Below are 17,852 nucleotides of genomic sequence, written 5' to 3'. Positions count from 1 at the left end.
GACCTTCAACCTTCTGCATCCCACAATGATCTTGGGTCCATACTCCCAGAGGGTTAAAGAACAGGAAAGCTATCAGGGGTGGGGATGGGATACAGAGTTCTGGTGGTCAGAATTGTGTGGAGTTGTACCCCTCTTATGCTATGGTTTAGTCAATGTTTCCTTTTTATAAATAAAAAAAATTTTAAAAAAGGCAATTTAGAATAGTTGGAGGAATACCTTGGAAAAGTTTACTGTGGTATCTTTACTGGAATTTAAGGCTACCTCTGCTTTTTGTTCAACCTAGTTTTTACCTCCTTGGAAAACAGAAATGTTTTGGAAGGTCCTGAGTTATCTTAAGGAAAACTTGGAAGGTAAATGCTGCAGGGCAAGGCTTTGAATCCCACCTGTGAGGCCCTGGCTCCCTGAGAGGCTTGTGTGTTCCGGCCTCCCTGGTGGCATGGCTCTGGGTGGGCCACCCAGGGGGTGAGATTGCAGGACTGCCCAGCCATAAATCCTCCCTGTCTTGTCGGCTAATTCTAATAGTCCTGGAAGCCCGTTGACTTAAAGCTTTGATCCCTGCTAGAGAGAGATATCCCTGGGAAAAGAGAGCACTTAATCCTTTTGAGTCATGCAGCCCTCCGCTGTAGTAACTACAGCAGAAACTGCTGTTTGTCCTCCTTTATCATTTCTGTCTATGTTTTGTAAACGAATGCAAGTCCTGCCTACCTGGTTAGAACAGGTTTCTTGAATTCAGTGAAATTGAACATTTTGGACTGGATAGTTTTTTTTTGTTTGTTTTATTTTGTTTTTTTGAGGAAAACTGTTGTGCACTGTGGGACATCTATCAGCATTTCTGGTTCTTACCATTTCCTCCCAGTTGTGACTTAGCATGTCTTTAGACATTGTCTAAAATGTTTCTATATAGTTTCAAGTGCCTCCCCCCTGCCCACCTCCAGTGGGAGGGCCAAAAATCTCCCACCAGTTGAGAGCTACTAAATTAAACACTACATCTCCCAGTCTCCCTTACAGTTATATCTGTCTGTGTAATAAAGTTCTGACCAATGACATGTGCAACTGGGAGATATGCTGACATAAGCAGCTGACACCTTCCATTAAAGGGGAGAGCCAGCCTCTACTTCCTTTCTACCCTTTTCACTGTCATAAAGTGAACAGTGTCAGGAATTAGGAGATGGAAGCTGTGGGCTGACATAAGAGAACAGCTACAGAGAAAGAGTGTGGGAACCAAGCCATATGAACCTGCCATATGCATTATATACTTAAACTGCTATGTGAGAAATAGCTTCCCACCTCATTGGAGCCACCACTGTTTTGACCTTTGTCACAGTAGATAAACTACATCTTAATTAGCAGAATGTTTTTCTAACTCCTTTTCTTTTTAAAAAAATATTTTTAATATTTATTCCCTTTTGCTGCCCTTGTTGTTTTATTGTTGTAGTTATCTAACTCCTTTTCTAACAGCAAAGTCTTATATAAGGAGCGAGGAGATCAAGAACACACAAAAAAGGAATGAATGGTTAAACTCGCCTTTATAACTTTGAGAAACCGGATATAAAGCTTTCATGACGACATTTAAAATTTTTTAATTCTCCAAGTTCCTCGGCTGAGAGGGACTGCTACCCCTTTGAGAAACCCTGCATAGGGGGTTGGTGAAATAGCTCACTTGGACAGTGTGCTGCTTTGCCATGTATGTGGCCCATGTTCAAGTCCATCTCCCACAGCATTGAAAGAAGCTTTAGTGTTGTCATCTCTTTCACTATCTCTGCCTCTCTGTCTATCACAAATAAATAAATCTTGAAGGGAGAGGGGGTTAGGCAGTGGCACACCTGGTAAGTGCACACATTACAGTGCACAAGGACCCAGGTTCAAGCCCCTGGTCCTCACCTGCAGTGGGAAAGCTTTACAGGTGGTGAAGCAGGGCTGCAGGTGTCTCTCTGTCTCTCTCCCTTTCTATGTCCCTCTCCCTCTAACTTTCTCTGTCTCTATCCAAAAATAAATAATTTTTAAAAGTGTTTAAGAAGATTATTTAAAGAGAGAGAGAGAGAGGCTCTGTAGAGACAGGCTCAAATCAGAAAGTCATTGCCAGGGAGTCGAGCAGTAGCCCAGCGGGTTAAACGCAGGTGGTGCAAAGTGCAAGGACCTTGTAAGGATCCCGGTTCCAGCCCCCAGCTCCCCACCTGCAGGGGAGTCACTTCACAGGCAATGAAGCAGGCCTGCAGGAGTCTATCTTTATCTTCCTCTCTCTGTCCTCCCCTCCTCTCTCCATTTCTCTCTGTCCTATCCAATAACAATGACGACATCAATAACAACAATAATAACTACTACAACAATGAAAAGCAAAGGCAACAAAAGGAAAAATAAGTAAATAAATATTTTTAAAAATTAGAAAGTCATTGCCTTCAGGATAACCTGTCACCCAAAATCCTGTTCCCATCTCTATCTCAACACTGCCTCTATTCCCTTCACATCCCACATTCAGTTCTCTCCTAATGGTTCTTCCCGGCTTGCCTGCTTTTGTCTGCCTCTATGCCTTTGCTCAGGCAACCCCATTAGGCTGGGGAGCCTTAACACCCTTCCCAAACCCTGCCTTCTAAATCTGCTGACTCAGATCCCTCTCCAGGACTCCATTTAGACCTATCTTCCTCCAGGAAGCAATCCCTGACCATGTCCTTATCTGTGCTCCATCCACTTTCATACGATTCTAAGACAGCATCTACCACACCATACAAGGTTCCTCTGAGAGAATTTCTTGGGGGTAGAAGTCTGTCTTTCATGATAGTATGCATAGAAAAACCTAAGGAATCCAGTAAAAAGCTTTTGGAAATCATCAGGCAATACAGTAAGGTGTCAGGCTACAAAATTAACATACAAAAGTCAGTGGCATTCCTCTATGCAAACACTAAGAAGAAGCTGAAATCCAGAAATCAATTCCTTTTACTATAGCAACAAAAACAATCAAATATCTAGGAATAAACTTAACCAAAGAAATGAAAGACTTGTATAGTGAAAATTATGAATCACTACTCAAGGAAATTGAAAAAGACACAAAGAAGTGGAAAGATATTCCATGTGCATGGGTTGGAAGAATTAACATCATCAAAATGAATATACTACCCAGAGCCATCTACAAATTTAATGCTATCCCCGTCAAGATCCCAACCACATTTTTTTGGAGAATAGAACAAATGCTACAAATGTTTATCTGGAACCAGAAAAATCCTAGAATTGCCAAAACAATCTTGAGAAGAAAGAACAGAACTGGAGGCATCACACTCCCAGATCTCAAATTGTATTATAGGGCCATTGTCATCAAAACTGCTTGGTACTGGAACATGAATAGACACACTGACCAGTGGAATAGAACTGAGAGCCCAGAAGTAAGCCCCCACACCTATGGACATCTAATCTTTGACAAAAGTGCCCAGACTATTATGGGGAAAGCAGAGTCTCTTCAACAAATGGTGTTGGAAAAAATGGTTTGAAACATGCAAAAGAATGAAACTGAACCACTATATTTCACCAAATACAAAAGTAAATTCCAAGTGGATCAAGGACTTGAATGTTAGACCAGAAACTATGAGATACTTAGAGGAAAATATTGGCAGAACTCTTTCCACATAAAATTTTAAAGATATTTTCAATGAAACAAATCCAATTACAAAGAAGACTAAGACAAGTATAAACCTATGGAACTACATCAAATTAAAAAGCTTCTGCACAACAAAAGAAACCACTACCCAAACCAAGAGACTCCTCACGGAATGGGAGAAGATCTTTACATGCCATACATCAGACAAGAGCCTAATAACCAAAAATATATAAAGAGCTTGCCAAACTCAAGAACAAGAACAAGAAAACAAATAACCCCATCCAAAAAATGGGGAGAGGACATGGACAGAATATTCACCACAGAAGAGATCCAAAAGGCTGAAAAACACAGGAAAAAATGCTCCACATCTCTGATTGTCAGAGAAATGCAAATAAAGACAACAATGAGATACCACTTCACTCCTGTGAGAATGTCATACATCAGAAAAGGTAACAGCGTGGTCCAGGAGGTGGCGCAGCAGATAAAGCATTGGATTCTCAACCATGAGGTCCTGAGTTCAGTCCCTGGCAGCACATAGACCAAAGTGACGTCTGGTTCTTTCTCTCCTATCTTTCTCATGAATAAATAAATAAATTCTTTAAAAAAACAAACAGAATAGGTAACAGTAACAAATGCTGCAGAGGTTGTGGGGTCAAAGGAACCCTCCTGCACTGCTGGTGGGAATGTAAATTGGTCTAACCTCTGTGGAGAACAATCTGGAGAACTCTCAGAAAGCTAGAAATGGACCTACTCTATGATCCTGCAATTCCTCTCCTGGGGATATAGCATAAGGAACCCAACACACCCATCCAAAAAGATCTGTGTACACATATGTTCTTGGCAGCACAATTTGTAATAGCCAAAACCTGGAAGCAACCCAGGTGTCCAACAACAGATGAGTGGCTGAGCAAGTTGTGGTCTATATACACAATGGAATACTACTCAGCTGTAAAAAATGGTGACTTCACCGTTTTCAGCCGATCTTGGATGGACCTTGAAAAATTCATGTTAAGTGAAATAAGTCAGAAACAGAAGGATGAATATGGGATGATCTCACCCTCAGGCAGAAGTTAAAAACAAGATCAGAAGAGAAAACACAAGTAGAATCCGAACTGGAATTGGCATGTTGCACCAAAGTAAAAGACTCTGGGGTGGGTGGGTGGGGAGAATACAGGTCCAAAAAGGATGACAGAGGACCTAGTGGGGGTTGTATTGTTATATGGAAAACTGGGAAATGTTATGCATGTACAAAGTATTGTATTTACTGTTGAATGTAAAACATTAATTCCCCAATAAAGAAATTTAGAAAAAAAAGTCTATCTTTATTTCTGTCTCTTCACAGATCACTTGCTGTCTGAGACATACTTAGTCAAGGAAGGGAAGAGAGAACACTGCAAAGGAGGTGCCAGCTCACAAGCTACTCATACCTTTGTGTGTCCACAGTGAAAATCAGCTATTAGTTGCTGTGAGTAGTTTCACCATGAGGAAATGGCCTGGGTTCGGTTCCCAAAGAGTTAAGACTCGAAGAAAAAGCTAAGAACAAGTCAAATATAGAACATACTAAAAATGGACTATGGACACACTGCATTTGTGCAGTGTCTATAGGCTGAGCCTTTCAGCAGGCTCTGTGCTCCCTCCACCCCACTGCTCGCTAGGAATGCCAGCTCATTCTCATAGTAGCCAAAGCAATGAGTAACTAGGAAGAATGACATTCTAGTGCCGAAAAGAAAAACCTAGTTCCTTACCTCCGTGTCCTGACTCACTAAGGTGGGGACATCACCTTCATGTCTTAAGGGACTCTGTTGGTATTCAGACTGGGGGAGCCCTACTCCAGATCTCTACATCTGACAGGCCTCCCCAGAGACCAGGAAGGAAGGCAAAAATGTGCAAGATGAGATGACTCTCTTTCTCAGGTGCTCTGGAAACTCAGAGCAGCATCTGGGGAGCCAGGGACATGCTGGAAATAACCTTAGGACACACAGTCAAACTTTCCCCATTGTGGAGCACCACCTATGACCCCAGTTTTTATGGGGTGCTCCTGTGACCTCTAGGCCCCCTTGACATCTGAAGGAGAAATCCAGCAAGTGCACCCTTTACCAGAAAGCTTTCCTTTCTCCTTAGGATATGTGACCAAATCAGCCTCAGTGACTGAATCAGCCCTGGTGGTGGTGGGTAAGAACAACAGATGTGCAGCCCGGGAGGTGGTGCAATGGTGGAAATCTGAATTCAGGTGCCAAAGTAATGCTCAGGTTTTCTTATTCTCAATAAATAAATCTTGGGAGGGGGGGAAGAATAGCAGATATTCTGGTAAAGGTGGTGGCAGCCGGTTCTACTAAGTGTGTATCAGGCATTGCTCTAAACATAGTTTAATCCCCACTGCTACATCATGAGGTTGATTCTAACATCACCCTATTCTTTATCCAGATTACTGCAAAGTCATTTACCAGGGCAAAATGTACAGAGGCACTGGGTCTTTCAGGAAGGCCTTCCCGTCTGCACCACCAACCCCAGCGAGTTCCTCCTAGCATTGTGAGACTAATAATGTAGCCATGCTTCTTCTGAGTGGCTATGGGGATTACCCAGATTTACATGGGTTTCTCCCTTTGTCCTCTGGCCTGGTCTGTGTGTAGATATCAGGGCCTTCAGGGGCTCCCCAGAGAGGGAGTCTAAGTCTTCCACGATTGAACTGTGCTCCCTATTTCTCTCTTTCTCGTTCACTGACCATCCCCCTCCCCATTTACCCACACCTTCGCCATTTTGTAGATCATGAGAACACTTAACCTGTGTGGACAAGGGTCTTAGCACTGGATCTGTTCCTCACCAGCTGTGTGACTTCAGTTCAGACAAGCCACTTTTTGTCCAGGCCTTAGTTTCCTCATTTGTTAACTAATGGAAAAAAAAAAAAGAGGTGGGGGTAAGGTTAAATTATCCCTCTGAGTGCTAGTATCCTAATGTCCTGTGATCAAAGGCCAACAGAAGGGCCGGAGGACCCAGACAGGAAAGCTCAGCTCCAACTCAGCCTCCCATGTTAATCGTTTTGCCCAAAAGGGGCCCCTGGCTGTGGAAGCTGCTTTATCAAAATGTGTTCCAGCTCACTTAGATTACACTTCACTCCACTGAACTTCAAAAGGGGCACAAGGGCTCCTCTGCAGACAATTGCCTGCAGAACGTCAACATGGCTGGTCAGGCTTGAAGGGGTCAGCTCACTGGGCAGCTGGGCCGGTGTTCATGGACCCTAGATGGGAGAAAGAAAAAGAGGTCAGGCTGGAGGCTCACGTGGTTCAGCCTTTGTGGTTTTCACATGGTTATCATCTTTCCTTTGCCTCCAAATCTCAGATGCAAAAAGACAGTCCCGATGGGCCAGAAAGATAGGCAGCCTCTAATAGGATGAAATCTAATCTGAGGAGCTGCGAGCCTGACACTCCCTCTGAGGGAGAGAACAAAGCAAGTTTGTGAGAATAATAGTTCATGGGTGTAATGTGTTAGCAGCTTTGTGTGTGGAAAAAAAAAGGAGGGGGGTTGGTTGATGATAAAAATTAGTCATGTGGTGTGATTTCCAAAGAAACTAAAACTGAGGAAAAGATAGTATGAAGTTGAAGAAAAGCAAGTATATTAACTGTTACCTTTATAAGTATTTTAAACACCAGACACTGGAACAGTTGTGTGTGTGATCTCATCTGAGTCTCATGTTTCTGAATGCTGTAATCATTGTCACGATCTCCATATATTTTGATGAGCAAACTGAAGTTCAGAGAAGTTTAGTGACTTACTAAGACCACACAGCAGATGAAAGGCAGAAGTGGGCCAACTGGAGAACTTATTTATCTTGAAAGAACATTAGCCTCAGAATGAGGAGACCTGTCTTTGAGCTTCAATTTTCAGCTCTGTGGCCTTGGGCAAGTCATAGATGACTTACCTGGATTTGGTTTCTTATTTGGTACAAATGCACTTGGATTGGATAAGTTCTGTGATCCCAAGAAATAAAAAGATGTCACAGAGGTACTTGCAGCAATAAATTTAAACTGTGTCTCAGGGAAGGTTGAGGGTGGGTACCAGGGCAACCAGCCTAATGAAGAGGGAGGCCCAGTTTGTGGAGTGAGCTGGTAGGCTACGGCTCCAGAGCTGGGAAGGCAGTTCTTACATCTTTAACATGGAGGAGCTGATAGAAATGCACTTGGCAGACAAAACAAACACACTACAGTGGGTTGACTGAAGGTGTATGTTTTGTCTGCTGAGAATGGTGTGCTCCTACCTGCATAAGATACATCAGACAAGCTTCCAGAGGCCTGAGATAAAAGTGGAGGGAAGAAGGCTTGGAGCTCCCCCACAGTTTTTTGCAGTCAATACCCCTTCCCCCACCCCACCCCATCCCTAGTATTTGCTTTTTCAATTGAGGATGACCTGAATTCAAATCCCAACTCTACCTCTCATTAGCTGGTTAAATCTGGACAATTCACTTAACCTAGGATGTCCATTTCATTCATCATCCAAATGCAGGAACTTCTAAACATGGTGAAGAAAGTCAAGATGATATGCTGGGACAATCACAAAATAGACAAATTGGGGTAACTGGGACATAGGTCACCCAGCTTGACCTCCTGAGCCTCTTTCCACATTGAGAAAATGAACATTATGATATGTACACATTTATTGTGGCTGTACTGCAGGGTTTAGTGGATGCTCAATACAAGGAGTCTCCCAGTCTGCCTGTTCTTGTTGCCCTATGCTTTTTTTTCCTAAGAAGGGTTCTCTGAAATGGGGCTAAGCTGTGCCAGGGCACCCTTCAAATTTGCATGCTCTTTCCTGAAGGGCCTGTGCCCAAAGCCAGCTAGGACTTGGGCCTACCTTTGGGATATGTTTGCTTTTTCATAAACACAGGTTCGGGGTTTTTCTTGGCCCAGTCCCTTTGCTCACAGCTAGGGGATTGTACCTTGAAGCATGAGCTCCCAAGTGATTTGAGTCAGGATCTACCAGGAAGTTTGTTTTCCAAGGTCTTAGTCAACATGGGGTGTGGAAACACCAATCAATTTCAAGGTAGAGTCAACTTTTTAAATGGGGACTTTCACTTTAGTCAGACTTCTCAAAACAACCTAATATTTAAACAAAATTCCAATTCCACCTTCCCATCACCAGCAGCAGTTGCTGAAGCTATTTCTGTTCTAACCAGAGGCTTCCCCAGGCACCTTTAGCTGCTTCCCTTTCTATGTCAAGCCTGTACTGTGATGTCACATTCTGGGGGTGTGAAATCATTTTTCCATGGGCCTTGGTTTCCCCTTCTGGCTCCTCACATGGACTCAAAGTTGACTGCTTGGTTCAGTCTTATTTTGCCTGGAATAGAAGCAATACAACTACACCTTCCAAGAAACCTGGCAGTAAAGCACAGCACAGTCCTAGGAGCTGCCATGTCTTAGCATTTGAACCTTATAACTTAAGCCTGCCTTTGAGATGGATGATTTGGCATGACATGCCTTTTTTCTCCTTTTTCTTTCTTTCTTTTTTCTTTCTTCCTTTCTTTCTTTCCTCTCTTTCTTTTCTCCTTCTCCTTTTTCTCCTTCTTTTTTTGAGAGAGAACATTTTGAGAGAAAAAAGAGGCATTTTTCCTGCCATTTATGCTGTTCCATTTGTTTTTGTCCTTGTTTTCTTTTTTTTAATTTTTTTTACCTTTTTAAAATATTTTATTTATTTTCTTTTGTTGTCCTTGATGTTTTTCATTGTTGTTGTAGTTATTATTATTATTGATGTTGTCATTGTTGGATAGGACAGAGAGAAATGGAGAGAGGAGGGGAAGACAGAGAGGAGGAGAGAAAGATAGACACACACAGACCTGCTTCACTGCCTGTGAAACAACCCCCCTGCAGGTGGGGAGCCAGGGGCTCGAACCGGGATCCTTGCCGGTCCTGGTGCTTTGCGACACGTGCGCTTAACCCGCTGTGCTACTGCCCGACTCCCCCTTCTTGTTTTCAAATCACGCAGGGGAGCAAGCTCAGGGCTTCACACACGCAAGGTCTGTGCTCCACTGCTGAACCACCTCTCAAGCCCATATTTGCCATATTTGGCAAATTATCACTGGGCCCAAATAGGGTCACCCTAAGTAGACTTACCTTTCCAAAGCTTGGTTGGGTGCGTACATGCCTGGTATATTAGCACAACTCTGAAGCCTGCCAGTGTCTACTCTAGTCCAGGGCCCTATGCTCTTACCCTCATTGTGCATCTCTTCATTGTGGGCTGGGAAATCAGGCAAACTCTGAGAATTCTGTTGCACACTTATGATGTGTTCACTGCTCCACTATGTGCAATGCAGCATTTCACTTCATGTGCAAAGACTTTTGGGCCTTGTCTAAACTCCCAAGTAATCCCTCTGTGCCTCAAACTTGTCACTCTTAGAATGGGAATAAGAATAATACACAGTCCTCCTTCTTGAATTGGTATAAGACATCCTGAGGGTAAAGAGCTTAATGTCTGGCATTCATTGAGTGTTCTATTGCTGTTAGACATTTTTATGATAAATCCTCGCCATAACCTGGGAGTTAGGAACACTGACTATTCCCACTGGTAAATGGAACTGGGAGTTGCAAAACTAATTAGTAACTTGCCCGAGCTATAGGTTAGAATGGTGGGGAGTAAGCATATTTGGGGAAGTCTGAGACCCGGCTCTCTGTGGCTTGAGAGCCTGGGTTAAATTCCGATTCAGCTCCTTCTGCATGTATTTATAGATACCAATGTGCCAGGCCTAGTGCCAGGAGCCAGGAAGAATAATGATGGTATGAAACCCACTGAGCCAGTGGGGAGCTCCACCCAGTTTTCAGTACTGTCCATACAGGCAGGCTCTGGACTAGGCACAGTTAATCTCCAGCCATCCCCACTGGCTTCACCTGGCTCATTAAAACCAGACACATTATGAGTTTACTTAACATCTGCTGAGAGTGTCTTTTATCTTCAAAGGCTTCCCCAAGCACCAACCAATTAATCCTTATAGCACCCTCATCTCATAGACAAATATTTACCTTCATTTCATATCCAGGAAAGAGAGAGAGAGGCCCAGAGAGGAGAGCAGACTTGACTGAAGGAGGAAAAGTGAGTGGCAGAGCTAAGCAGAAAATTCCAGAGCCCCAGACCCTGCTGGCTGCCTTGTCCATCTGGAGGCTGGGGGAAATTCTTCCCAGAACACTTTTTAGTTGTTGTTTAATGGAAACAGAACCTTTTGCAAGTTCAGAAGAATTTGATTTATTTAATAGCAACCTGCAGGAAATACATTAAAAACACATTCTATCAGTTACAAATCTTAATGTCACCAGCCAAGGATGAGGGAATTAATGCCGGGACCCAAAATACATATAGTCAGCAACTCTGGAGTAAGGGCAGAGACGATTTATAGAGTGCGAGGTCTGGACGTCTGGAGCAGGCCAGCTGAGCTCAGTGGTGAAATTGAAACAGGACTGTTTTCTGATGGGGCAGGGTTGGGGGAGGTTGCCGAGGGCGGCTTTTATTCAATCATTGTTTCCCATTTCTTCTCAGTGTAAAAAAGATTTTTTGCTTTTATACTCCTAAGGCCAGGCTCTGATCTGTCAAGAGATTGATTTCATTAACATAAGCTGCTCTCCAGGGCCCAGTAAAAGAACTGACCCCTAGAAGTAAGTGCTCTCACCAAAACAATTCAACCCTAATGTCTCCCCATTTCTACCTGGGTCAAACAAAAGGGGCATGCCAGCAGGGGTTCGGTGGGGTTCAGTTCTGGAAAACAAAGACAAAATAAATGTATGATGGCTGTGATTCCGCTTCCTTTAACAGGAGGTATTTCCCTTTACCTTTATTCACTTTGTAAAATGAAATATGCCTAGAGAAAAATTAATCTCACTAAAACAAGTGTAACTTAATAAATTGTGACTAGGGAAATGACTTCCATATTTTCAGTGGTTTTACATTTTGAACTCAGTGTTTTATTTTGTCAAATTTTAATCTAGCACAGCCTTAGTAAAAAAAAAAAAAAATTTTTTTTTGCCTCCAGGGTTATCCCTGAGGCTCAGTGCCTGCACTACTAATCCAGGATTCGAACCAGGATTCTTGAGTTGGTCCTTGCGTGTCACACTATTGTGCGCTTAACCAGGTGCACCACTGCCCGGCCTGCCTTGGGAAAGTTTTGAACCTTAGGGCACAAGGCGTTTATTTTAGGAAGGAAAGTGATCTAAAGAACTAGGGACAACATTCAGTTGTGAGCGACATTCCTCACTCTGTTCTTGCCACTCACTGAGAAAGGTTATTATAAAGGATCCAGTGGGTAGCAGGAGCTGAATTCCACATGCAGAAATGGACCTGGGTCCCCCATCGTATTCCCACCACTGGCATCTCTTGTTAAAAACCACAGGACATCCCCTGTGGGGCTGGGCTAATTGCTGGACAAATCTGTGTTTTCTTCTGGAGGGAAAGGTGAGAAGGCATTGCATCACACCTCCTCCCCAGGGGAAGGAGGAAACTGAGGCCACAGGTCAGATCTGCAGTAGAAGGAGGACAGCAGTGGTTCATCTGGTAGAACATAGATGCTACTATACAAGGACCCGCTTTCAAGTCTGCCCTCCACATCTACATTTGAGGCAGCTTTGTGATCAATGAAGCAGGGCTGCAAGTGTCTCTTTCTCTTTCTCCTTCTCCCCTCTCAATTTCTTTGTTTTACTGAAATGAAATGCCCACAAACTAAGAATGAAGAAGGAGGAGAGAAAACCACTGCAAGTGGTGAGACTCTCTCACTTCTGCATTCCAGTGCCCCAAGTGGGAACCTTGGTGGATTCTGTCTGTAACAAAACCTTGGAGGACTCTGCAACCAATCCACTCACCCCTTTTGATTCAGTTTGTAACCAATCATATTGCGCTCTTTTCTGTAACAAATCAGCTACACCCAGTTTGAAAAGGATAAAAGCTAGGGGCCAGGCGGTGGTATAGCGGGTTAAGCGCCCCTAGTAAGAATAAAAGCTGATTGCCAAAGCGGTAGGTTGTTCAGGTTTTTGGTAGGAATCATGAATCTCCTGAAACCATCGAGGAGAAATAAGCATAACAACCTGCCCTTCATGTTCTTCCTCTGCCTTAGAGCTGCAATACTCAAGAGCTGTAACACTATCAAATAAGAGAGAGGGGAAAGGGTGTGTGTGTGTCAGCGGGGGGGGGGGGGGGGGGGGAGTGGCCGGGATGGCCCCCCAGAGCAGTGGGTTTATTGTGTAGTCACCCAGCCCCAATGATAACCCTGGTAGCCAAAAGGAAAAAAAAAAGAAAGAAAAGAAAAAAACCAACCAAACAAACAAAAAAGCCAAAAAGCAAACAAAAAAGAAGCCCTCCTGCCCAGTGCACCTCTGTCATACTATGGTACCTATTCCCATGACATGCTTCTCCGTGATAAAGATGCAAGAACCGGCTTCTCAGGAAATAGCAATCGGCATTTCTAGCCAGCTAGAGGACTTTTTTTTTTTTTTGCCTGCTATGGGAGTGAGGCTTCTGGGAATATGGGACTTTTAGGGCTGACCCTTGGACAGCACTAGGCAGACCAAGATGAGCTGGTCACCCTTCTGGGATATGTCTGTGTAACTGACACTCAATTAGTTGACAGATTTGTGGATACTAAACACAGGGGTAGCGGATGAAAAGTTAGAGGGGAGTATGGTGTTTCTGGTACTAAATGATTTGACTTGAAGTACAATTAGCCAAATAACTGAGAATTTTTTTTTAAGTCACAAAGAACTTTGAGCATGCTTTATAATTTAGTGCATGTTTACATTCCAAATCTTAATTATTTGGATCCTTAAGGGAAGGATGTGTGATTAAAATAATTTTTGTGAAGTGAGAAACTGAGGCACAGAACTAACCTAGGGACTTAGACCTTTCCACTTGGATATGAGTAATGAAGCTTGAAAAGTCCCCCTTATGCTGACCTTTATTCAATATGGTCCGCACCCTTTCTCTAGTCAGGCAGGAACCTTGATTAGAGGCCAGAGTTTGAGTTCCCTCACTATTGGGAAGCAGTAAACCAGAAGCTGGGGGAACAGTACTAAACTTAATCTCCCAAACCTGAGATTAACACCAACATAGTTCCATCACTGGGATCTTGCTATTAGAAATTAGGCTAGAGAATGATCTTGCTTTGATCAAGCTAAAGCTATTTGTTTGCCTTTACCCTTCCCCATCTGAAAGCCAGCTCCTTCTGAGACAATATTCAGTTTCTCCCTTCCCCAAATGCCATTCAAACAGCCCCCAAACAGACATCACTTTCCACAAACACTGGAGCAGCTGAACTGTGTGCTGAAATTAGAGCTGGTGGTGAAACCTTTAGCCAAGCTTTGCGTCTCAGTGCCTTTCTTCTCTCTTAGGTTTTAACTGCTTTTTCTGCCCTCGGGGAATCCCTTGGAAGTTAATAAAACTTACTACATCAAAGGGCTCCATAACTATTACCCAATTAAAACCTCACAGCACTCCTGGAACAGGTAAGCATTATTAACCCCATTTTACAGATGGGGAAACTGAGGTTAATTGGCTAGCCCTTGGCTACTGAGGAAATAAGTACCCCAGCTGGCACTAGAACTGGGGGGGTGTGTTCAGATTATCCAGGGCTGGAGGTCTCTGCCTGAAATCCATTTTTCAAAGCACTCTGATTATTAAAGATTTATTTTTCTTTTAGGAAATGGATTTCTCACTGGCTATAGCAAGGATGAGGGATTTCTCAGTACCTTGCTAGTCAGAGGCCAACAGTCCTGCCTTCAACCAGAAGAGGTGCCATAAAAATAGATGAAAGCTGAGAGTTCAGTGCAGTTGTTTAAGAAACAATTTGAGCCTTTCAGAAATCATTATTTAAAGATGCAGATTCATCCACCCCAGCAGCCTCCTGGAAGCACTTCTTGAACCATCTGGTCCAATCAGCTCGTTTTCTTCCCCTAATCATCTTGGCTCTCATGTGTGTGTCTCATGTGTATGTGTGTGTGTGTGTGTGTGTGTGTGTGTGTGTGTGTGTGTATGTACAGCAGAGGTTCTTGGGGAGCTCACAGCATGAATGAAAAACAAAGACCTTACTCCTTCACCAGCCATCTCTCTCCTCTTTTCCAAACAGCATTACATTTCTAATCCTGTTTATTCTTAGTGGGAGTATAAAACTCATGTTCCAACAGACAATGAAGCAATCTGTAGAGTTCTCCACCCCAGGCCTCATGTCCTTTCTGTTTGGGTCCAGCCAGGATGGTTGGGGTGTCTTTATCCTATCTCTGAAAAGACCTACTAAACCTGGTCATGGTTGGGAGTAGATTTTTCTAGGCCTGCTAAAGAAGGAAACAAAACAGTAATAACAACAAAATTAGTTTTATTTGTAGTATGCTAGGGAGATAACATAGTAGTTATGCAAAAAAAACTTCCAGACCTGATGTTCTGAGGTTCTAGGTTCGATCCCCAGTATCACTATAAGCCAGGGCTGAGCAGTACTCTGGTTAAAAATATAATAATACATTTTTTATATTTCATTTATTTATTAATGAGAAAGATAGCAGGAAAGAGAGAAAGAACCAAACATCACTCTGTTACATGTGCTGCCAGGGATTGAACTTGGGATGTCATGCTTGAGGGTCCAGTGCTTTATCCACAGTATCACATCCCAGACCACTAGTAATACATTTTTATTGTTTAAAAAAAATCTATGCTCTCCCCCCCCACACACACACCTTTTGTCTGGTTAAAGCTATCCATAAGCCACTTGGAAATTTTCAAAGACTCAGGTGTTTTCAAAAGGAAGGTTTCGGCCCAGGCTCCACTGTGTAAGTCCCCAATTCTTGCTCTTTGAGTCCAATTATATTCTACACAGGCAGGACAATGTGTTTACATAAATAATTACCAGATTTTGGATAGCCAGACGTGTTGTAGCACACAGAAGGCAAGCCCATAAATTACATTTGAGGAATTAAGGGTCAGATTGATTTTATCTCTGTAAATCCGGCCAGACTCCAATAAGCTAAAGGCATATCCAGTTGACTGAGCCTTATGAGGCAGGAGCTTCAGAAAGCAGTGATCCTGAGGATGGTGCTACCCCTCAGACTTCCTTTTCTGCCTCTCTCAGTTTCAGTTTGTTGGCTGAGTCTGAGAGCAAGAGAGTGGTAGGAAGAACTGTTCCAACTTGCTCTTTGCCTAGCCTGCAAGGGACAAAGTCAGGAAAGCAATGTAGGCATCTCACTTCCTATCCTTTCTTTTTCTTCCTGGGCCACACAGGCTCCACTCTGGAAACAACAGCAACAATACATGAGCTGTGATGGGGAAACGGGCAGAATTGTGAAAGCAGCAGAACAGGGTCTCACTGGAAATGCATCTCCTCTACAGGTCAAATCTCCATGCTTTCATGTATCCAACAAATTTGTAGAGTAACTACTATACTTTGTAAATGGTATACACAGTGATTGGGGTTCAGACTAAAAGCTAGAAAGCTTGAATTGAATCCTGGCTCTGCTGGTCACCCTGGGCAAGTGACTTAACTCTACTGACCTCAGTATCTTTTTTTTTAATTGTTTTATTTATTGGGGCCAGGTGTTGGTGCACCTGGTTAAACATACACATTACAGTGCACAAGGACTCAGGTTCAAGCCTCTGGTCCCCACCTGCAAGGGGAAAACTAAACAAGTGGTAAAGTAGAACTACAGGTATCTCTCTGTTTCTCCTCCCCTCTCAATTTCTCTCTGTCTTTATCCAATAATACTTATTATTAATAATACAAATATGATTGGATAGAGACAGGAATTGTTATTGGATAACAATTCCTGTCTCTATCCAATCATATTTGTTTATTACTGGACAGAGACAGGAATTGAGAGGGGAGGAGAAGACATAGGGAAAGAGACAGAGAAAAGAGGCACCTGCAGCCCTGTTACATCATTCATGAAGCTTCCCCCCTGCAGATGGGGGCCAGGGGCCTGAACTCAGGTCCTTGTGCATTATAATGTGTGCAATTAACCAGTTGCTCTCTGCCTGGGACCCTGACCTCAGTGTCTTTATGTGGAATGTGAGATGGTATTAGGGTGAGGTAGACTGAAGGCATTCATAAGGAGCCCTTAGAACAAGGCATGTATATAACAAGTGCTCAATCGATACTATTATGACTGTACCAGGTACATGCAATTCTGAAGGTGGTTACCAGCTGGCTGGGGCAGATGTTTTCATTAAATTCAAAGGGTACAACAAGGCAGTGCAGTTGATTAGATTCCAAGTAAATGGAAAAAATAATTAGTTTCTGAGAAGCAGTCAGAAGGGCAAGATTGCTGTGGCATGAACAGGCTACACTGAAGAAGGAAGGCTTAAGCTGAGCTGGAAAGATGTGAATGTCACAGAAGGGGGAGAGCTTGATTGAGGCATAGGACTGGAGCCCCAAGAATCTACAAGAATTAAGCTAGAACTGAAAAGTGTTATGCAAGTCTGGTGCTTTCAAGAGCAAAGGCCAAACCTCTTCATTTACGATTTCCAAATCAAAATGTTGGCCTCTCTTCCAGAGAAGGAAATACTGATTTATGTCAACTTCATCTGACAAAACAAGGACTTACAATGAAGGCAATGGAGCATATTGCAAAAAGACCAGAATAGACATGGATCCATTGTAAATAGAGTCTCAGCTTATCAAAGGAAAGATAGATCTATCTGACAGAGATGTTATTGGAATAATATAAATAATAATATAGAAAATAGATAATTAATATAATATAAATAATAAAATAGTATTGGTGATGAAGTATAAAAAATACTCTGCCCTAAAAATATTCTATTCATTTAATTGTCCCTTATGTATGTACTGAGAGTTTACTATGAGTCAGGCATCAGAGAGACTCTAGCAGTGACAGTAAACATGATTTCTGCTACCAGTGTATTGGTCTTGTATTCATCATGTTTTCTGTATTTTCCTATTTGAAGTTCATTTATTTACTAGAGAGAGAGAAAGAGAGAGAATGCACAAAGACTCAGGTTCCAACCACTCCCCCCCATGAGCATTGAAGCAGGTCTGCATCTTTCTCTCCTCCTCTCTATCTCCGATGCCCTTTTAACTTCTCTCTGTCCTGTCAAATAAAAAATAGAAAGAAAAAAAACATGGAAGAAATGGCCACTGGGAGCAGTGGACTTGTGATGCAGTCACTGAGCCCCAGCAATAACCCTGGTGGGAAAAAAAAAGGGTGGGCGTGAGGGTCAGGCGGTAGCACAGCAGGTTAAGTACATAAGGCACGAAACACAAGGACCAGCTTAAGGATGAAGGTCCTAGCTCCCCACCTGCAGG

At 43.0% G+C, this 17,852-nt stretch overlaps 1 protein-coding gene across 1 annotated transcript in view; it reads right to left on the bottom strand.

The window, feature by feature from the left end:
• The window catches only part of SCUBE3 (signal peptide, CUB domain and EGF like domain containing 3), a 159,993-nt gene that overhangs the window by 116,891 nt on the left and 25,250 nt on the right, over positions 1-17,852 (bottom strand). The window contains exons 3-4 of the mRNA XM_060189660.1: positions 6,683-6,821; positions 6,368-6,472 (exon numbers count right to left, since the gene is read on the bottom strand). The gene's annotated coding sequence lies outside the window, so the exon portion shown is untranslated. The remainder of the gene's footprint in view (positions 1-6,367; positions 6,473-6,682; positions 6,822-17,852) is intronic.

This window comes from Erinaceus europaeus, chromosome 4, assembly GCF_950295315.1.
Source record: "Erinaceus europaeus chromosome 4, mEriEur2.1, whole genome shotgun sequence".
NCBI lineage: Eukaryota > Metazoa > Chordata > Mammalia > Eulipotyphla > Erinaceidae > Erinaceus > Erinaceus europaeus.
This window is presented reverse-complemented; position numbering and strand designations above follow the sequence as displayed.